This window comes from Danio aesculapii, chromosome 9 (assembly GCF_903798145.1).
Source record: "Danio aesculapii chromosome 9, fDanAes4.1, whole genome shotgun sequence".
Taxonomy (NCBI): Eukaryota; Metazoa; Chordata; class Actinopteri; order Cypriniformes; family Danionidae; genus Danio; species Danio aesculapii.
The window spans coordinates 21,903,362-21,926,927 of NC_079443.1; the positions used below are offsets into that span (position 1 = coordinate 21,903,362).

Consider the following 23,566-nt stretch of genomic DNA (forward strand, 5'->3'; position numbering starts at 1 on the left):
GGGAACTTCAACGTGTGTCTGTTATTAAACAGACTTTTGGGAGTGCTTTAGACGACCAATCACATCTGAAGATAAGAAAACGGGCCAATGAAATGCCAATTGAATTGGCGGAGCTTAGCTCCACAGCTGAAACTGATGAGCCAATTAGGGCTATATCAGTCAGCTGCTGGAGCCAGCTCATCAGAATTGTTGCTTCAGACCCGATCTGAGACTGAAGAACCCTTCTGCTGAGCTGACTTCCAACATTGAAGAAAGCATTATTCTCACCAGTGCGAGGGAAGACGTTCTAGCGGCGGTCGAGCTGGGTTTCCCGTCCCCTTGGCGTTTCGCTGGTGACCTGAAAGAGCAGTTTGTTAAAAGAGCAGAATTCCCTAAGAGAGCACACGGTCGTGCAGCGCGTCTTTTTAAAGATGTCGTTTCGACCGTGCGTTTCTGGATGCGGTGGTTTCCTCTCCCCGGATGACAGGCACGAGTACTGCGTCACATGCTTGGGGGTCCAACATGTTGATGCGGTGCTCGCGGACAGTTCTTGCCCGCATTGCGATGGCTTGACTGTTGCGCAACTGAGGTCGTGGCGAGCTCTTTTATTAGGGCAAGTCACCCCTGCTGCTCCCCGCCAAGCGGTTAGCACTCGGGCAGGCCTGAGGGTTACAGTGGGGGCTAATCCGTCGCCTTCGGGCCCGCGGACCCCTCGCTCCTCGTCAGTGCGCTCTGTTTCTGCTTCGAGTGTTAGCGCTGGTCCATCCTCTGGGTTGGCCGCGCTCTCATTAGATGACACCGGGGACGTGATGTCCATCGCTGCATCGGAGGGCGGGCTGACATGCTCTGATGAAGATCCGGACCCCCTGCCACCCTCCGGGGTTATCAGTGAGGTTTCGGATCTGGAGTCGGACATGTTAGCCGTGTTATTCCGGGCTGCTTCGGCCGTGGGACTGGAGATGGCTTGTCCCCCAGAACCGGGGCCGGACCGCTTAGATGGGTGTTACGTGGGGGTGAAGAAGGCGAAGCCTTTTAGACCCCCCGTCCCCTTCTTCCCGGAGGTACACAGAGAGCTCACGCAGGCATGGAGGGCACATTTTTCTGCCCGGTCCTCGTGCGCTCCCGCTCTCACCTCCCTCGATGACGGAGCGGCCAGGGGTTATGAGGCGATTCCCCAGGCGGAGCGTGCTCTGTCCGCAGAGCTGCTCCACTCGGAGAGGTCCGCCCTCACTCCCTTCCAAAGCGTGCAGGTTATCTGAGTCTCTCACGGCCAGAGCCTGCACTGCTGCGGGCCAGGCCACCTCCGCTCTGCACGCTATGGCCACCTATCAACGCTACCAAGCCGAGAAGCTGGCCAAGATGCAGGAGGGCGGTTCTCCCCCAGGCTTGCTGCATGAGCTCCGCACGGCAACCGATTATGCTCTCATGACTATTAAATCGGCTGCTCGTGCCCTGGGGAAGACGATGGCCACATTAGTGGTCCAGGAATGCCACCCCTGGCTGAGCTTGGCTATATGAGAGACGTTGACAAAGCTTGCTTTCTTAACGCTCCCGTATCCCAGGCCGGCCTTTTCGGCGACACCGTCGGGGAGTTCACCCAGGAATTCTCCGCGGTGAAAAGCAGTCCAAGGCGAGGGGTGAGGTCATCTATCAGCGGGCTCGAAAAACTGCTCCTCCCGCTGCCCCTTCCGCTGCGGTTGCTCTTCGCCGAGGGCGTCCACCCGCGGCTTCATCTGCTCCGCTTTCGCTGCCCGCTCCGGCCAGGCGGCAATGCCGAGCCTCCCGCGGGACTGCAACGCCCCCGCCCCAGGGCGCCGCTAAGTCCAGTAAACGGACCGCGAAGCGTTCCTGGGACGGGCCATTCGGAAAAGAGGGGACCTGCTCTTTCCTCGGTGGGGGGCCGAGGATTATTAAATCAGTCCACAACGACTTTAAACTCCTCGCTGCCGGCCCCTGGGCTGGCGGCAACCAAATTTCCAAAAGAGCAGTTTCCTCTCTCTCCGGATGCGCGAGCCCGAGTACTGCCAGTCTGGGACGCTCCGCCTTTCAGCTCGCAGCACCGGGACCCTTCGCCTCAGGCCCTCAGAGTGCAGCAGGACGGACTCCTTTCTCTCACTCTGGCCTCACCGCGGGATCCAGGGAGGAAGGTAAGAGAAATTCTCTTATTTTCAGCTCTTCCCCGGGACGCACCGCTTCCCGGGATGAGCACTCCCATCCCGAGCTGCCCCTCCGCTGGCACGTCAGTGATCGCTCCGATGGTGCCATTAGCGCGCGCTCTGCCAGCCTGGTTAGCGCTGCCCAGCGCATCGCGGTGGCTCATACGGACGGTCAGACTCGGCTATGCGATTCAGTTCGCTATTCGCCCTCCCAAGTTCACGGGTGTCCTTTTCACGAGGGTGATCCCCGTGAGCGCCCCTGTCTTGCGAGAGGAGATTGCGGTCCTCCTGGCGAAGGACGCAATCGAGCAGGTCCCTCCAGCCGAGATGGAGTCCGGGTTCTACAGCCCGTATTTCATCGTGCCCAAAAAGAGCGGGGGGTTAAGACCAATCCTAGATCTGCGCAGACTGAACTGTCATTTATACTAAATGCTTTCAGAATGCTTACGCAGAAACGCTTGCTTCAGAGCGTCCGTCCACAAGATTGGTCTGCAGCCATAGACCTGAAGGACGCGTATTTTCATGTCTCTATTCTTCCACGCCACCGCCCTTTTCTCCGGTTTGCGTTCGAAGGACGAGCGTGGCAGTACAAAGTCCTCCCCTTCGGGCTCTCTCTGTCTCCACGGGTTTTCACCAAGCTCGCGGAGGGTGCTCTGCGCCACTGCGGCTTGCGGGCATCCGCACACTCAACTATCTCGATGACTGGCTCATTTTAGCCTCCTCTCGCGATCAGTTGATTATGCACAGAGTCAAAGTGCTTCGGCACCTCGACCAGTTGGGGTTTCAGGTCAACCGAGAGAAGGGCAAACTTTGCCCTGTGCAGAGGATCTCTTACCTCGGGCTGGAGCTGGATTCGGTTGCTATGGTTGCGCGCCTCTCCGAGGAGCGCGCCAGGCTAATGCTTTCCTGTGTAACGAGCTCCACAGGAAAATAGTGGTCCCACTGAAATGTTTTCAGAGGCTCCTGGGGCATATGGCATCCGCAGCCGCGGTCTCGCCGCTCGGTTTGCTTCATATGAGACCACTTCAGCGTTGGCTTCGCGATCGAGTCCCCAGACGGGCATGGCGCGCGGGTACGCACCGGGTGAACATCACTCTGCTGTGTCTCCGCACCCTCAGCCCCTGGACGGATCTGGCTTTTCTACGGGCCGGAGTGCCCCTAGGGCTAGTATCCAGGCATGTTGTCGTAATGACACATGCCTCCAGCACGGGCTGGGGGGCCGTGTGCAACGAGCATGCAGCCGCGGGTTCGTGGTCCGGACCCCGCCTGCATTGGCATATCAACTGCCTGGAGCTGTTGGCAGTGTATCTGGCTCTCCGCCGCTTTTTTCCGGTGTTGGAGCAGAAACACATGCTGGTCAGGACGGACAGCATGGCGGCGGTGGCTTATATCAACCATATGGAGGGTATGCGCTCTCGCCGCATGCCTCAGCTCGCTCGCCGTCTGCTCCTTTGGAGTCACACGCGGCTGAAATCACTGTGTGCCATTCACATCCCGGGCGAGCTCAACCGTGCAGCCGATGCGCTCTCACGGCAGCTAGTGTCCCGAGGAGAATGGAGACTCCACCCCGATTCGGTCCAGCTGATATGGGCGCGCTTTGGGGAAGCCCAGATCGATCTGTTGCTTCCACCGAGAACGCACATTGCCAGCTGTTTTATTCCCTGACCGAGGCCCCCCTCGGCACGGATGCACTGGCTCACAGCTGGCCATCGGGCACGCGCAAATATGCGTTTCCCCCAGTGAGCCTAATCGCACAAACTTTGTGCAAAGTCAGGGAGGACGAGGAGCAGGTCTTGTTTGTTGCGCCCCTCTGGCCCAACCGGACCTGGGTTTCGGAGCTCACACTCCTCGCGGCGGCCCCTCCTTGGCGCATTCCCCTAAGGGAGGACCTCCTCTCTCAGGGACGGGGCACCATCTGGCACCCACGCCCAGATCTCTGGAACCTCCACGTGTGGTCCATAGACGGAGCGCGGAGGACTTTGGTGACTTACCGCCCGCGGTACTTAACACCATCACTCAGGCTAGAGCACCCTCTACGAGGCATGCCTACGCCCTGAAGTGGAGTCTATTCTCTGAGTGGTGCGCTTCTCCCCGAGAAGACCCCCGAACTTGCCAGATTAGCATTGTGTTATCCTTCCTTCAGGATAAGCTGGAGCGTAGGCTGTCACCCTCCACACTGAAGGTTTACGTGGCGGCATCTCCGCTCATCATGACGCGGTGGATGGCAACACGCTCGGGAAGCATGATCTAATCATCCGATTCCTCAGAGGCGCGCGGCGATTAAATCCATCCCGCCCCCCTCTCATGCCCTCTTGGATCTCTCTTTAGTCCTGGTGGCTGCAGAGAGATCTGTTTTAGCCACTCGATTCTGTATTCTGTCATTATGACAGCTCTGCTGATCGCATTGGCGCCATTCAAGAGAGTTGGGGATCTGGAGGCATTTTCGGTCAGCGAATCGTGCCTTGAATTCGGGCCGGGTTACTCTCACGTTGTCCTGAGACCCCGACCTGGCTATGTGCCCAAGGTTCCTACCACCCCATTTATAGATCAGGTGGTGAACCTGCAAGCGCTGCCTGCGGAGGAGGCAGGCTCAGCCCACTCACTGCTTTGTCCCGTTCGCGCTTTGCGCCTTTACGTGGAACGAACGCAAAATGTAAGATCATGTGAACAGCTCTTTATCTGTTATGGTGGCCGGCAGAAGGGAAGTGCCGTGTCAAAACAGAGGTTGGCCCACTGGTTAGTTGATGCCATCGCCCTCGCTTATCAATGCCAGGGCGAGCCGCGCCCTCCTAACGTGAGAGCGCACTCCACTAGAGGTGTCGCTTCCTCATTGGCGTTAGCACGCGGCGCCTCTCTCACAGATATCTGCAGAGCTGCGGGTTGGGCGACACCTAACACATTTGCGAGGTTTTATAACCTCCGAGTGGAGCAGTTTTCTCCTGGTTATTGGGAAATCCCAATCAATCGGGGGAGAATTAAGCTCGGTGTCACAAACGCTTGCTGCGCCAGGCTCCCTAAACCGGAGATGCGTGCGCTTTTTCCTATTCTACTAGTAAGTTTCCCTTCTCAGGCGAACCCTAGAGAATTCCTCCGAGGCCCCCAGCATCGACTCAGCGGAGGAGTCGAGTGCATGGCTCAGTGTGCGGTTGGTATGCCCATTAGGTCTACACGCATATTGAGGATCGGTGCCAGCTATGTGCATCCCCATTTGGTGATGTCATATGCATTATTACCACGGTGTGTTCTCCCTTATTAGGCGGTCCCGTGTCTTCCCTAAACCGCTAACCAGCTTATCATATGTAGCACTCCCCCTCATTAGGGCTAGTCCATATGTCTCCTTACCATCAGGTCTCCCCTTTTAGGGTAGCAGGTGGTCTCCGCTGCGTCCTCCCCCTTCGGGGACTGGCACGCTTTCCCAACGTACTGTCGTATTTCCAAAATCCCTAGTCTATATTAGCTAGGTAAAAGCACACGTACGACCCCCGATTTAAAACTTTTATTCCCATGTAATGGTAATATGTTGGGCCTAGGGGACGTTGGAAGGTTGCGCTCTTGGTGATGTCAGTGCGCTCACGCTTTGGCTTGGCAAACTACACATCAGGGACGCGACAGGCTTAGCTGCTGTGGCGCTTTCCATACAGTCTCCCAAAAGTCTGTTTAATAACAGACACACGTTGAAGTTCCCATATGAAGGGGAACGTCCTGGTTACGTACGTAACCCACGTTCCCCGAATAGGGAACGGAGACGTGTGTCTCCACTGCCACAGCACCTGAGTCTCCAGCTGGGAGCTGAGCGATCGGCTCTTCAGCAGGCAAATTCTGATGAGCTGGCTCCAGCAGCTGACTGATATAGCCCTAATTGGCTCATCAGTTTCAGCTGTGGAGCTAAGCTCCGCCAATTCAATTGGCATTTCATTGGCCCGTTTTCTTATCTTCAGATGTGATTGGTCGTCTAAAGCACTCCCAAAAGTCTGTTTAATAACAGACACACGTCTCCGTTCCCTATTCGGGGAACGTGGGTTACGTACGTAACCAGGACGTTCTGTGAGCTGTGTGTGTCGCTGTGCACATATATGATTGTGTTCATCGCTCTGAGCTCCACTTTGTTCATCGGCACCACTGTACAGTGTGCTAAGTGTTAACGCAGGAAGCCGCAACTCCCGGTGTGATTATGACAGAAAGTAAGTGAAAGCTGACAAAAATCACAGACAGCGAAAGAGGAGAAGAATGCCTTCGGGGCAAAGATGACATGCTGTAAAACAATGTGTGAAGTCACATAGTTTCGTTATTTGCAGAATGGTTGTTAGCAGTGGTGTAGTCCTTTCTATACGCACGTATACGCCGTATGCCTACTTTTTTCCATGAGCTGTTTGGGTATTACGACTTCTGAGGATCAATTATTGCATATACCCTCAGTATACTCACTTGTTTTGCTGATTTTATATATATATATATATATATATATATATATATATATATATATATATATATATATATATATATATATATATATATATATATATATAAATATATATATAAATAATTTACCATCAGTTACCTGTAACTATTAACTTCCAAAAACAAATACTAATTCAATATATATATATATATATATATATATATATATATATATATATATATATATATATAGGGCAAATGAATTAAAGAAACATTGAATTTCGTCGTTTATTTGCCTAATTTCATGTGGTACTTTCACTTTTCACTACTACAGTCCTCACCTCTTTTCGTGTTCAAAGCAAACTACCTTCAGCACAGTTTTTCACATGGCAGTTTTTTATCCTTCATACATTAGATTTTTTTAGATTAGATTCAATTTATTGTCATCACACATGTACAAGTACAAGGCAACGAAATGCAGGTAAATGGAACCCCCCGACCGTGCACAGACATCACAACTCCAGGGAAGACAGGTCACGGGAGGTGGAACAGGAAATAAAATACAGTCAGGAAAAAGAGGCAAAAAAAAAGTCCCTCTCACCTTGCTCTTAAGTTAGAACACCGTGAGATCAGGGATAAGAAAAAGCCCCAGCAATCTAGCACAAAAACACACCGACAAGACATAACATTGCCACAGGGGATGGGAACAGGGGGTGTGGAAATAGTCCGGTAAGGGCGGGCAGCCATCAGGTCCTGCAGCCATGAAGGCGCTGGTCGCAGACCCGCCCACCCTCTCCAGTGGGTGAAAGCATACGAAGGCGTTGGATTTGGGCCAGGAAGTGTCGTGCTGTGTATCTGTGTGTGTGCGTAAGCCTGTATAGTCCAACAGGTGTCCTTGACGGGGAGCAGGAATTTCAGAGCGTCTCCTTATCTTGCTATCCGGGAGAAGTTGTTTTCCTCCAGCCGAGGCCGTCTGGCAGGAGAAAAGAAAACACAGGGAAGCCGAAAGAGTAGAAAGATACTTCAACTTTAGGTCAATACCTGCCAATTTCACAGATATTTAATGTCCATCACTCGTCTCCAGATCTGGCCAAATTTTGTTGCAAAGCTGCTAACTTCACCCCGATGTTTTCCAGTTTGCGATCTAATATTGCAGTCTGATTATTAGCAAGCCTGCCCATCAGCGCTTCAATCAAGCCGGCCAGCCTGGTGGGGTTTTGAGCAGCACTGACCGCTTTCATCATTCGTCGATACGCCAGGGCCCCACATAAGCCCATCAGAAGAAACCCTGTTATCAAAGTTCCGAATAGGTAAATGTCTTCAATATCCTCCAGAGACAGAGCAGCCAGGCACAGGACGCGCCACTTCTCCCACCCGTCCATCACGTATCCAGCTGCAAACGTCCCCGCAGGACAGGTGGGCTCTCCCGAGCCCAAACTTCTCGTCGAGAAGATGGTGTCAATCGCATTCAGAGACCAGTTGATCAAATCCATAATTCCTTATTTGTTTGGATAGCAGGGCACGGAGAGTCTCAGAGATAGAATAAGACAAAGACAAGAGGAGCTAGCGAGGAGAGATATGGGACGGAGAGGGAAAAAGTGCGACCGCCTTCGCCGAGAGCCAAAGAAGATACATGTTAAGAGATCGAGTTCATGTATCATTTTAATTGTTGCATTAGTCTGAATGTAAATCCTCGTGTCAGGCAGCACTGGAGCAGCGTGAGAGAGTTGACCAAACTGCATAAAACAAAAGGTATTAATAAAATAAAAATACACAACTTAAGATACAACTTAAATGCTTGTATTTGTTGTGTTTGCACCAGCTCTGCAATGTACGTCCACAGCTTTATGCATTGGGTTCAGTTAGGCTGTCCAGTCTCTGTGTTTAGTCCGTTACTACCATGATTGAAACCCAGACAGGCAGTCAGGTGGCGTAATACAGAGCCCCAAAATTCATATGCTGATTCTGTTTTAGGGGGGCTCAGCTCCAAATGGAAAAAAAATTTAAAATAATTGTGTTTATATATATATATATATATATATATATATATATATATATATATATATTTACCCCAATGTGTTTATAAGTAATAATTTAATAATAATACACTTAAAAATGCTTGACTAATATGGTAGGGTTTTATGCTGAACTAGCAGTATTCCACTGTATTGTATAGACATGCATAGTCATTTGAGTTCTGAATGAGCCAAAGAAGCTCAGCAAACCTGTTTACTGTAGTAAAAGCCACTTCGATTATTGAAGTACAATTTTTGTTTCCATGTATTTAATAAATAAAACTGCCACTTTTCTAATTAAATGGCATACATATAAAAATATATATTTTTTAACCTACAGGCTAATACATATATTTCACGAACTAAATTATAATATTAAAATAGGAAATATTTTTAATACTAGAAACACATGCTGTTTCTATCTCTGTCAGTGACTCTGACAGTTAAAATGAGTACATTCACTAAGTGGTTCTGTCGCTGTGTTTAATCCGTTCTGTGCAGGACTATGGTATAGATAATGCCACATGCACAGTAATGTGTTTTATAATGGTAGTTCATTTTAAAATAAAATAGTAAAATGTTCATTAAGAGTTACATTTTCGCTGGAGGAAAGAGTTGTCATTATGAGGTGAGCACTGAGGAAACAGTAGATTGGAAACCCGATTGCTCCCATCTGACATTGGGGTACAAGTGATACAAGTGTATCCATAGCAAAGAACTGCAAATAAGTATATTTTATATACATTTATCGATAAACACACACCTTGTTCTCTCGCTCTGCACAGCTGTGGTTTGCTGATCAAATGAAAAACGAAAGTAGGGGAGGAGCCGAATTCTGCCGCCGTCTTCATATCAAATTTAAAGGGGACAGAGACGATAATTTGGTCTAAAGTTTATGAGCTACAGCCCCCCTTATATAGGCCTAGCGAAGCCCATGCCGGTTACATTGGTACTGCTGTCAAAATGGCACCGGTTTCGGGTACCCAACCCTAGTGAATATGAAAACTCAAATTGCACTCCTTTCAAAATAATTTGACAAATGAATGCATTTTCCCAATATCTTCAATAATATTCAACCATTTTGTATTTGGCCAGAAAACCTTGAACTGTTAAGATCAAATTAAAATATGTGATTGTATCCAGAAGTTATTACTTTTAGACACAATGTAGGATGACATTTTGCTGACCTTCCACACTTTATCAGAATATCAAATTGGTACAATAGAAGAAAGCTGACATTTTTGTGCCGAGTCAAAGGTCAGTATTTTTCCAGATAGCGAGTGCATTCATTAAAATTAATGAGGCCATTCATTAGAAATAATAAGTCTGTGTAAATGTTATCCTGCAACGGAAGATCCCAATAGCCACTAGTAAGTAGCAGCTATAGTACGAGTGGCCTGGCAGCAAGGTTAGGATAAGGATTACACCAAGATGGAGCACTTGCTTATTTGCAGATTCAATTTCATGGCTTATTTAAAGCAGCACTTGACATACTGTTGACCTCCTCTTGGATCTCACTGCATGAGGGCATGAATTAAAATAAACAATAAATCTCTGCTAATTTACGAATGCTCAGCGATTCGTTCCTGCTTTTTATTCCACACCAACTAACAGCGAGCAAGCGCCAGCGCAACAGCAATAAGCTCTTGTTTTACCTTAGACTAGTGATTAAAAATTACGCAGGTTGTTTATGTACCCGGATGATTTATTGTTGTATTTTAGGCAAGCGTCTCCGGCTGGTGTAATTTGATTATGCTCGGTGTACTCAGGTGGAGTGGTGGCTTGAGACAGACGCACAGACGCTCTCCGCCACACAGATGCAAATGAGCCAGCGGCTGAAATCCTGCTGCGTTTCTCAACACTTGCTCTATCAGCATCCTCCAAAATAAATAACAGGCCTGGAAGGCAACGCAGTAAATTACACTAAATGAACCAGAAAGACAGACACCTCTTCAGAATTAACATAAACCTCATGTATAGTGTGCTTCCCCAGAGAGATTTAAGCCACAGAGTGACTAGAAATTATTCTTTTTCAGTATGAGTTTATGATTATATGGCTGACGTTTGGTCATCATGTACAGTAAGTGTCGCTCTTTTTAATCTGGGATGATCTCATTGATAATAGTATTTGCTAAGACGTCAATACACCATGTTTTACAAAATATTAAAATAGAAAGTGGTGATGTTTTATAATATTGCAAATTTGAATGTCTTCATCCAGTGAAGGAAACTTTGAGGAGCATGTAACAAATGTCCACTGAAGTCAATTGATAAACTTTGACTAGACTTGGTATGAACTAAACAGCACAGGTTTATTGTGAAAATGTACCCCCACATACATTTCTGGAGAGCGTGAATTATGTACCCATAGCTACGTATGGCTGCATTTCATCTTTAAAATGAACGATACGGGGCGGTATGATGCCGCCGACAGCTTCTGTTTCTTTTCGTGCTACCAGCTGACCGCTTACCTCCATGTGAACAGCTTTTCCACTGCTACCAGTTTGCCCAGTAGCTCACCATGTACGTCGACAAACTCGATTGAGTTGACTGCAGCGACGAGGTTCGAGTCTGGCGAAGAACAGGTTCAGAAAGCAGGTAAAACAAAAACAAAATGGAAAAAAGTAAATAACAGGTGGCCTCTGGTGGATTTACGTGAGAACAGCAGGCGCGAATGGCACTCACGAAAGAAATTTGAGATCTAAAAAGCATACACGAAGCCTCTGGTGAATCCGCGAAAACATAAACTGCAACAAAAATACCTCCTGGGATGTATTTCATGATCTCCAGAAATGTATATATGGGTATGTATCAATAATGAGCCTGGGTCAGAACTAAAACATGCAACATAACATGAAACCATCAAACCTGACCATGAGAAGACTCTCCAAACATTAGGGTTACAACAAAGCTAGACAAAGTAGTGATGGCTGCTTATGAATCATGACGTTTCATGAAGCTTTAAAATAAATCTTTTGCAAATTTATTGTTTTGAATCAGTGATTCATAATGGTATTAAATGATCAAGGTCACATACAATTTCAGTAAGTAATAAGCTATAGAATTATGTGTGTAATATCATAAATCCACTTGAATCATCCAGGTTCAGTAAGATTGCTCCCAGTGATGAATCACTGAAGAGGTCATTTGGCCTGGTCTGAGATCAGTTAACGAGTTTGTAGATATTTTAATTAAACATTTGTAAAATGAAATGGAATATTTGTTTAATTGTGTCTTGTTGTTAAAAAGCTAGCAGATATAATTCCAGAATTGCAGTTTGATAAAACCATTTAATTTAGTTAGGCAACAGGGAACATATTGCAAATATATTATTATTTTTAAAAGTTACACTAGCTAATTATAGCTTTCTTTACATATATTGCTGTATATTGACTGTAATGTGAACTTGTTTGTTGCTATTTTTATGTCCAGAATTAGATCTTTTTTGTTGCAAACTTTGTTACAGTAGCTAAAATTCCAACTTTTCAAAAGTGATAAAATAATATTACTAAACATTCACAAATGAAGAACAGGCAAACCATAACGGTTTATTAATACGTGGTTTATAAATATGTGTATTAAAAGTCTGAATACACACCACAAATAATGTTAATTCACAAAATTCACAAATCACCAGCTCTGATTGAAAGTGAATGACAAAAAATGCAGACGTTAAGGAACACTGACACTGACAGTAACTTAACTTAAATTAACTCACGCGTCGCAAGGTCACTGTGGAGTTGATTTCTGAAGGCCTCCTCCTAAAACATCCTCCTCTCATAGTCGACAAATCTGTCTGCACATGCACAACCACAAAACTGTTCTGCCAGGACATGTTTACAAGTATTTCCATTGCATTTTGAGTAGTTTTGAGAACAGATGACAGTGATCACACAGACCTTCGTTCACAAAAATTCGTATAAATGACTGATTGTGCTTTATTCTACATGCCAGACCATAATATCTCGAGCAGCACAAACATAGTCCTGTAGTCTGCTATTGATGTTTTAGTTGTCTAGTAATTGCATTTATCACTAAACTGCACATTCAGTATGTGAATAGTGCAACTATACAAATTCATGCTTTGGTAGTTTACACAGAGATTGCAGTATCTAGTTTCCGAAATTTCTACTCTGAAAATGTATGCATACGTCATCATATGTCATCACAAGTTCTTAATTCATATGAGATCGATCAAATGAGACCTGCTGTAGTTAATCCAGTTGCTTTATTTTTTGGTATTTATCTTCAGGAAATCGCTAAAGGCAATGATATCATGTTATCATAACAATATAATGTGGCAATAAGATCATAACTATACTGTGCATTTACACCGTGGCCATATTTATCTATGTAAATACACTAAAAACAACATTAACATTAAAGCAGACACTGTAAAAAGCTCATTCCCAGCCACTAGACTTTTCTGACAGGGTATTCCAGTGTCATCGAGTGACAGATGTGAAAGTTTGTTGTGGGACTACTATAAAAGAGTTATTATGGATTATAGATAACGAACTTTAGCGATTTTTATTTTAGCGGGTTTTTTTTTTTTTTAAGCATGACCGTAAAACATGAACACGGTTATGAATTTATTAAAACCTATGCTTGTTTGTTCTAAAAATTCTTAATAATGCCAAAAAAAATAAAATAAAATGTGCATCTTCTGACGTACATGTGCAGCCATGCTGCCATTGTAGATGGTTTATTCTGGGAAATTTTTATACCCCTTGGTTTCAAGTGTGATCCTGGATCCTAGTAAAATCTCTGTTACTATCTTCCCCTTAAGCCTGGTTTATACTCAACGCGTTTGCTAGTTCACTTGAGTGCATGCGGCGAATGTGATGTCATTAATGTGTTTGAGGAGGTTTGCTTTGGGTGTGTGAGACATAATTTCGGTTAGCTGAGCACACAAATTTTTTTTTTGAGAGAAAAATACTCGAGTGAACAGTTCGCGAGGCGCCGCTTTTCATTTGAGTTGAATACGAAACAATTTAAAGAGATTTTGTCCGAAACTTCTTTATGATCCATCCATGCGTGATCATAGGGATAATCAGATGACCAATAATTCTTGGCAAGAAATTGCAACAGTAGTGGAAAAGGAGAACAGTTTTAGTAAAATATTGGAAAATAAGTTTGTTAAATCCAAAAAGAGAGGCCATGGCACAAGTGGAGACCCAGGTGGTTTTCCTGTTGCAAAACAATGTAATAGTTATAAAACTAAAATGAAGTAACAAAATTATTTCTTTGATAACTGGAAAGGAATATTTGAACCTATTAGTTTATAATGTACAGATGCCCTGTTTTTAGGCTTTATTGGTGATAATGGTCAGGAATGTTTTACCATTATTGCCTTTTTAGCATATCAGTAGAGGAAAAACTAGCCAGACAGTAATATGTCCATTGTGGAGTGGGTTAAATAAAGTCAGTATTTTAGAATGGTTATAAAAAATCTTTATAATCATTAAAATAATTTATAAAAACAGTTAGTTTAAAAATCTTGAATGATAATAATGATATGATGTAGTTCTGGAAACTGCCTGATTCTCTGTTTATTCGTCTTATTTTATGGTGGGTTTCTTTTGACCACCCCCTGTTGTTTTAAAGAATATCACAACGGCGAATGCTTCAAGTATAAAAGCCTTGTTCCTTTCACGGCGCCAGGCGAAAGTATAAATCAGGCTTTAGTCCTATGCCTTCAAAGTAAAGACAGTTGGGACACTCTCACGTGAATGCACAAAATGAGTGGTAGGGGTAAGGGGAAAGGCTAAGAAGTAGAATTGGGATTGGGCCTGACTTGCCTTAAAGTGAGTTTGGTTAAAGTATGTTTTTGCAGTTTCACAAAAATATTGGTTGTAGCACAGATTTGAATAAGCCTGTGTCGACATTGCTTTGGATATTTTGTAAGTTCGAAATAAGCAAAATAGAACCTTTTTTGTTTTGTATGTTGGGCGATGTGGTGGCGCAGTAGGTAGTGCTGTCGCCTCACAGCAAAACGGTTGCTGGTTCAAGCCTCGGCTGGGTCAGTTTGGGTTTCTGCATGTTCTCTCCGTGTTTGCGTTGGTTTCCTCCAGGTGCTCCGGTTTCTCCCACAGTCCAAAAACATGCAGTACAGGTGAAGTGGGTAGGCTAAATTGTCAGTAGTGTATGAGTATGAATGAGTGTGTATGGATGTTTTCCAGAGATGGGTTGCAGCTGGAAGGGCATCCGCTGCGTAAAACATATGCTGGATAAGTTGGCGGTTCATTCCGCTGTGGCGACCCCAGATTAAAGGGACAAAGCCAAAAAGAAAATGAATGAATGAATGTTTTGTATGTTTTTAGTTTAGTCTTATAAGATTTGTGTAAATGCTGAGCAAATACGGACCACATGTATTCAATGAACCAAAAGAACTGTGTGCAAACACACCCTGGTATTCAACTCTTGGCATAAAAATGCAATATTGTCTTGGGAGAGTTTTTTTTCCCTCAAATATACAATCTTTTTGAGTAACTCGCTGCAGTCTGGTGTCCACTAAATCATGTCGAGGGTATTGAAGAAGGCACATATATTGATTCCACTGCACATACTAATCTTCGTCTCCCATTATGGATTAAAATGTCTCAGTTAATCAGTTCCTTTTATTATGGGGGGGCTGTGGGAGTGTCTTGCAGTGCCTATTGGTATTGTGCAGAGCTTTAGCAGTCATTTAATTGGGCTTAAATTCCCAAATATCTAGACCTTAATTTTAGCAGCACATGAAAGGGTTACTCTAATGAAAAGAGGCGTCTTTCTGGAGGGTTTCTTTTTTTTGTGCACTCGGCTTGTGCCATTAATGAGTACTGAGCAGCTTAGCTGGCAAGTCTGACAGAGTCTTTTAAGGGCCAAAAAAGTTCTCCGCCGTGTCCTTTTGAGTAGTCAGCAAACATTGTCACCTTTGTAAGTGGCTGCATTATTAAGTTGATCCCTGTCATGAGCCGAGATAAGAATAAAATGTTAACAATAGGTAGAGGAGATAAATTGAAAGAGAGTGGTATAGGGATGGAGGAGAGAGGGAAATAATTGTGCTAAAAATGGGCAGCCTGGTCGCTCCAATCCGAATGTCACTACTGTCAACCTTTCTGTCTCTGGGGCACTGCGGGGAACCAAGAACAAGTGTGAGAAAGAAAACGGAGAGAGAGTAGAGATCGAGTAGGAGGAAGAAACTGATGTCTACCTTGGGAAAGAGGAAAAATAAAAAAATATGTCTGTCATCTCAAAACTCTTGGATTTTTTTGTTTGTTTGTTTTTTGTTTGTTCGCTTTTTTATCTGAATCTAAAGAACAAAGGCTCAGAATCAATATTCAATACTCCATATAGTGCGTGTACAAAATTTGCTTCACAGCTTTGCTGATCAGTGAGTTGCAGCAGTCTGCAGTGAAATATTTTGGATAATAACCATTACATTTTATAATTGGCTGATGGCTCAGACATCTGCTTCTAAGCTGTGGGAAATCTGTGCTTTTGTGTTTTGTGTTAGTCTTTTTATTCTCTTATAATAATATAAACTCATATGGTCTACACCAATTTGTTTCATCAGAGAAGACAACAGTATACTGCTCACAAAAATAAAGGGATTACTTGGAGTTACATTGCGTTGTTTAAGTATCTCCTTTATTTTTTGAGCAGTATATACAGTTGAAGTCAGAATTATTAGCCCCCTTTGAATTTTTTTCTTTTTTAAATATTTCCCAAATGATGTTTAACAGAGCAAGGACATTTTCACAGTATGTCTGATATTTTTTCCTCTGGAGAATCTTATTTGTTTTATTTCGGCTGTAATAAAAGCAGTTTTTAATTATTAAAAAAACATTTTAAGGTCAAAATTATTAGCCGCTTTAAGCTATATATATTTTTTCGATAGTCTTTAGAACAAACCATTGTTATACAGTAACTTGCCTAATTACCCTAACCTGCCTAGTTAACCTAATTAACCTAGTTAAGCCTTTAAATGTCACTTTAAGCTGTGAAGAGGTGTCTTGAAAAAATATCTAGTCAAATATTATTTACTGTCATCATGGCAAAGATAAAATAAATCAGTTATTAGAGATGAGCTATTAAAACTATTATGTTTAGAAAATTGTTGAAAAAAATCTTCTCTCAGTTAAACAGAAATTGGAAAAAATAAACAGGAGGGCTAATAATTTAGGGAGCTAATAATTTTGACTTCAACTGCATATAGAGTAGCACTATATCCTTTGGGCTTTGGCGCTGAGGCAATAGAGCATTAATGCACATGCACACAAAACAAACATATATTTTTTAATCTACTTTAATTATTTTAGCTTGGTTCAACACACATCTAATTTACTTAAAACCAATTCAAATTTATTTATTAAAATCAAAAACTAAATTAAATTTGTTTAAATTAACACAATTTAATTATGCTTCATTTAATTGAGGCCTATTTTTTAAGTAGTTTGTAGTCAGTACATTTTGTTTTGTGTTGTTACTACAATAATGTTGCCATAACTGTATTAAAAAAATATATTTTATTGAGAAGGTAAATTTTCGTTGTTATTAGTATAGTCTCGTGATTCTTCTAATAAGCTCAATAGAAATCATTCTATTAAGCTGGTTTACTGCTCAGGATACATTTCTTGTTGTTATCACTTATCAGAGTTAAATGATAAAATTTGTGGTCTTTTTTTCAGAATCGTTTTATCAATAGAAAGCTTAAAGAACTACATACAGTTAGGTCCATAAATATTTGGACATTGACACAATTCTTGGCTCTATACAGCAACACAATGGATTTGAAATGAAACGAACAATGTGTGCTTTAACTGCAGACTGTTAGCTTTAATTTGAGGGTATTTGCATCTAAATCAGGTGAATGCTGTTGGAATTACAACAGTTTGCATGTGTGCCTCCCACTTGTTAAGGGTCCAAAAGTAATTGGACAGTTGGCTACTAAGCTGTTCTATGGCCAGGTGTGTGTTATTCCCTCATTATTCCAATTACAATGAGCAGATAAAAGGTGCGGAGTTGATTTCAAGTGTGCTGTTTGCATTAGGAATCTGTTGCTGTCAACTCTCAAGATGAGATCCAAAGAGCTGTTACTATCAGTCAAGCAAGCCATCATTAGACTGAAAAAACAAAACATTGGGCAGGGTCAAAATAACTGTTTGGAACATTCTTAAAAAGAAAGAAGGCACCAGTGAGCTCAGCAACACCAAAAGACCCGGAAGACCACGGAAAACAACTGTGGTGGATGACCAAAGAATTCGGTCTCTTCTGCAGACTCAAGGCTGTAATTTACTGCAAAGGATTTGCAACCATTAAAAAGTACTAAAAAGTGAATGTTTGATTTATAATTATTACTATGTCCAATTACTTTTGGATCCTTAACAAGTGGGAGGCACATATGCAAACTGTTGTAATTCCTACAGCGTTCACCTTATTTGGACATAAATACCCTCAAATTAAAGCTGACAGTCTGCAGTTAAGGCACTTCTTATGTTATCGTATAGAGCCAAAAATGTTAGAATTGTGTTGATGTCCAAATATTTATGGACATAACTGTGCATATATATTTAAGAAGAAAAAGCATGGAATAAATCAATCAAACGTGGGAGCAAAAAAAAAAAAAAAAAGGCACACAATTATGTCGTTTGGGTTAGTGGTGCCCAATTAAAAAAATAAACAATAATAATAATTTTACGCCAATTGTTTAGTAGTAGAAAGCTTGTTTATAACAGATTATAACTTACTTACTCCCAGGGCTGTTTATATTGAAGTTGATATTTAGCCACACCATGTTCACATCTAATTTTTTAGGAGGTGAGTCGTTAACCCAATGCTCATCCCCCAACCTGGAGGAACAGCGGCGATTATAACTATAGCACTTTAATTTTCTTTTCTACTGCTCATTATGTACAGCTTGCAAATTAAACAACTTGTTCTCAAAACGTAAAGAAAACAACTTTCTGAGATTGACAAAACCTAGTAGATTGCTTAAAGAGGTTTAATGGCTGTACATTTTGTCTTAGACGCATGAAGGGCTACCAAACAGTAGGCACTTGAGAAAATAGCTAATATCATTGTGTGAATGTGAATGTGTCATTTTCGTGACTGTCAAAACACAAAAGCAAATCACAATGTATTATTTAAACGCCATCCCACGTCTATACAGTATATTGCATCTCCACCCACGTTATTGTGAAGTGGAGAGAGCCAACGCTTTGGTCAGAGAGCAACATTTGAAATTCAAATAGGAATCAATAAGATGTGTTAAAGGCGTATGTGCACATTTATGTCTCTTCAAAGACACCGAAGGGTCACTTTCAGAGATAACAGTATCACATTGCCCTGGGGAAGGTGATGTCCATGTGGACTCCAGTCAGATGTGATTTCGAGCTGTTAAAGTGGCATTTACACATGCATAGTGTGTTTGTTCTACTTTCCAAACAAACACACACACTCTATCTCTCTCTCTTTCTCGCTCTCTCCATCTCTCTCTCTCTCTCTCTCTCTCTCTCTCTCTCTCTCTCTCTCTCTCTCTCTCTGTCTGCAAGGGCTGGATTTTATTTCCTACAAATCTAAATCAATACATCATTAAATATCAATGTGGCACACACCATGGGGAGTGAACACCTACTAAACATTGGCAAAAACAAATACACTCTCTAGATGGAGGCTAAACTAAATAGCTATAGCTTAAAGAACAAAATTTCATCTTTGTGGACAATAAAGTGCATTTTAGGATTATTGTTTATTTTTCTTTCTGGAGATAGAGAAGATAGAGAATTATTTCTCTTATTTGTTTTGTGCTTTTCTTGGAGTTAGATCTTTGTTATTTAAAATTGAACTGTTTTTAAATTGAGCCGGTTAAAAAAAGCACAGTTTATATCTTTGTTATTTTCTTTGTTCTGTACAATCATGGTATCAGACAGTGGTGGAAAGAATACTAAACATTTATACTTAAGTAAAAGTACCATTACTTGCCCAAAAATGTAGTTTAAGTATCTGTTGTAAATATTAATAAAAGTAGGAGTAAAATTTAGCCCTTTTAAAAGTACTAAGTAGTAAGTAGTGAATATTACTCTGTAAAAAGCTTATGCGTTTACATGTCATTTGTGTGTGTGTGTGTGTGTGTGTGTCTGTAAACGTAACATTCTGTAGTGCATTTAGTTCAGTAAACATCTGTCATCTTCTCATCGTCACATGCAGTCTAAACAGTCTTTGGGTCAATGCGTGTGAAGATTTTTGACATCTTCTTGGACAATGCTTCCAAACAGTTTGCTGCGATTCTAAATCACCCATGCCTTGAAGTTGTTCAGTATCATGTGATTTACGTTCGATGTGGGATTTGATTGGACAGGAATTGCAGGACTGATTTTTCTAATTCCCATAGACAGGAAAAAATAAAGTAGTGACTGCATGTTGAGGAAATGTAGTGGAGTAAAAGTACCAATGCTGCACTAAAAATGTACTCAAGGGAAAGTAAATGTACACAATTTTTAAAACTACTTGATGAATTACAATTTCTGAGGAAAAATTACTCAATCATTTGAGTATTTGTAATGTGTAACTTTGCACCACTGGTATCAGACTGTAAAATATGTTACTATACTTTGATAATATATGGTATACATTTTTATAGATGTTTAAAAAATATATTCCCTATACTTAATTGTTGGTATACAAAGCACTCTTATGAAATGTACATAGTAAATTTAATATTCAAATTAATCTAATATAAATTTTAAAGTTTACCTTTTTTCATCTGTTTGATTTTATTTAAAGGAACCAAATGGAAATTTACTCACAAGTATACAAACATTTAGGAATCTCTTTATTGTTGAACACTAAAGATGATATTTTGAGGAAAGCTGAAAACTTGTAAGACTTCCATAGTAGAAAAAAACAAATACCATTAAAGTCCATGGCTACAGGTTTCAAACATTTTACAAAATATCTGCTTTTGTGTTCAACCAACACTATCCCATGGCAATTTGTAACTTTTTGATCTACTGGCTAATTCGTATGAAATCAATGCAATTTAATACGATTTGCTTATCCCCAATGATGGTTGGGTTTAGGGGTGGGGTTGGATGCCACGCCTCCTTTTAAAATTCGTACATTTTCATACAACTGAACTACGAATTTGTATGAATTAACCACTAAACTGACAAAACGTAAAATAGTTACGTTCCACATAAGATCAGGTTGGTTCAACAGAAAAAAAGACTCATAAAGGCTTGAAACAAGTTAAGAGTTAATTCTGACAATTTTCATTTTGGGGTGAACTGTCCCTTTAAATAATAATGTTTTCAAAGTTATTTGTCCCTATTGGTTTAGAATGAGCATAAACCTGTTAACTGTGGAAAAAAAAGCAGTTATAACCATAGATAAAATATGTCAGAATATTTGAAACCAGCAAAAGCAGATTAGCTGATTTAGATTGAAACAAAGTTATTTACAATAAAGATATACACCTGTGTATTTAAAACACATTCAGTTAATACCTTGATGTAAATAATAGCTTCTGTGACCTGATTTTAAGTGTATTAGTATTAAAAAAATGTGCTATCCAATTGGATGAACATTTCAAATGCAATGTAAATATAAAATGTTACATTGAAATATTAGTTTGAGTTCTCACTCATTTTCGTTGCCTGCTGTATATCCAGCTGTAGACTCACATACAGGTGTTCTGCCTTGAAATGAAAAGTTTTAATTAGAGAAAAGAAACTTTTATAATGAGCCCAAGAACTTGAGGAATTTCAACAACACATCATTCTGTGAGGTGAGAAATTTGTCAGTTTAGACACAAAGTGAGTTGTTTCTTTTACTCCATCTGTCCAGCATTTTCCTTTAATTCCTTCAGTATTCTATACGGATTAACATACAAAGACACTTCAAGGAGAACCTGCTTCTGAGGAACTCTTCATTAAAAGAGTTCAAAAGTGTGTGCTCAGAAAGATTTCATTTACGTTTATCACAATTCATTACATTGACCAAAAGTGTCAGTAAAGACATTTCTATAACTTCTGTTCTGTTCTGATCTTTATGTTCATCAAAGTACTGTATTATTAATAAAGTATTAGGCATTATATGGATTTAAAGCTGTGTTTCACTCAAATTTGGGTAATTATATTATATTATATTATATTATATTATATTATATTATATTATATTATATTATATTATATTATATTATATTATATTATATTATATTATATTATATTATATTATATTATATTATATTATGAAGGCTTGTGTTGCTGAATATTTAGTTTTGTCCTACATAGTACTGTAGAAATAAAGTTCATCTTACGGACCCAAAACCTTTGAATTAAAGTGTATGTACAAAATACAAAATTTTCAGTGAAATCTGCCATCTTAGTAGATTAAATTGAATTATAAAATATCAAAACATTTGGCAATATGTATTCTATAAAGGTTAAACCCCCACACTTGTTTAATTACACGTGACCCTGAAACACAAAAACCAGTCTTACACTATAAAACCCAGTAAGTTAAGGTAACTCAAACCATTTGAGGAAACCGATTGCAAAAAAATATTTAAGTTCAAAAACTAATCCTAATGAGTACTGTGAACTTAATCCATTTGAGTAAATGAAACCATTTGAGCACAGTAAAACGCTATAAATTAAGAGTTCTCCTTACCAATTGAGTACTGTAAATTTCAATAAGTTAAGGCAACTCAAACTGAAAAAGAATTAACTTCCAGTGAGATTTAAGTTAACTACACTCATTTCATTTGGTCAATTTGACTATAAGGCTTTACAGTTTTTTACAGGTTTGACAATATCCAAAAATGCATTGTATGCGTCAAAATCAAAAGATTATGTCCCATGAAGATATTTAGTGAATTTTCAACTGTAAAGACATTAAAACACATTGTTGATTAATTATACGAATTGCTAAAACCCTAATTTGGATAACTTTACACACTCAAAAAAGTGTTGCATGCAAAACTGTTGCAAACAATTTATTTGTGTTGAATTTAAACAAACAAATTAAATTGAGCTATGTTCAACTTAATTTGTTGGTTTAAATTCAGCCCAAATAAATTGTTTACAACCACTTAACGTAAAAAAAATTTAGTAAATCCAAGGAATCATCTTTGAATCATTTTTTTTCAGTGCATGTGACTTTCTCTGTATTCAGATTATTTGGAACCCTCAGATTCCAGATTTTCAAATAGTTGTATCTCTACCAAATGTTAAACATACATCAATGGAAAGCTTATTTATTTAGCTTTTAGATATTGTATTAATCTTAATTTAAACCAATTTACACTTATGACTGTTTTTTTCCAATCCTAGGTCACATACGTTTATGAACCAATTTGTCAAATGGATAATAAAACTAATGGCCTGCATAAAAAAAAATATAATAACCTGTTTCTTTAATATTGACTCAATTATATTTCACATGAATTCTAATTTATTTATAACTTAGAATATCTAAGTTATTTGAGATTCAACTTGATCTTTAAAGTCGGTTTAATGTGAAGTAAGTTAAAATGATGATTAGTTCAGCTATTTACAATGCATTGAAGATAAACATTGAAAAGACATATGTCGCCTTATGTTTGCCATGGTAAAATCCCTTTTCATTTGTTCTCTATTAAGCTCACCTAAAATCTTGGTCGTTCAGAATAACTAATGTGTTTTTAGTCATCCTCTAATGACATTTTCTGTAAACAATGTGAACCGATAATAAGCCATGCCATTTAGTTTGAGAAGTTTACTTCAAGCGTCTTCTGTTAACCGTGTTCCCTTGAAAAGCCTCAGCTGAGTGGAAGCGAGCCATGCTGTGGAGGACTGTGTCAAAACATGTCATCATGTAAGGCAGAGTGGCAAATTTAAGTCAGTGAGCGAAAAGTCCCCGGCACAATCTCTGCTGTCTGCAAGGAATACATCAGCTTGTGGGTGGAATGGATCCAGTGTGCTGAAAAGGTAACAGGCGGCTTCACATTTGCCAAGCATATCATTTATCGTCCCAGTGGCGGTGATGCAGAGGAGG

General features: G+C 41.1%; 1 protein-coding gene across 1 annotated transcript in view; it reads left to right on the forward strand.

Moving 5' to 3' along the window:
* The window catches only part of thsd7ba (thrombospondin, type I, domain containing 7Ba), a 402,582-nt gene that overhangs the window by 276,349 nt on the left and 102,667 nt on the right, over positions 1-23,566 (forward strand). The window lies entirely within an intron of this gene.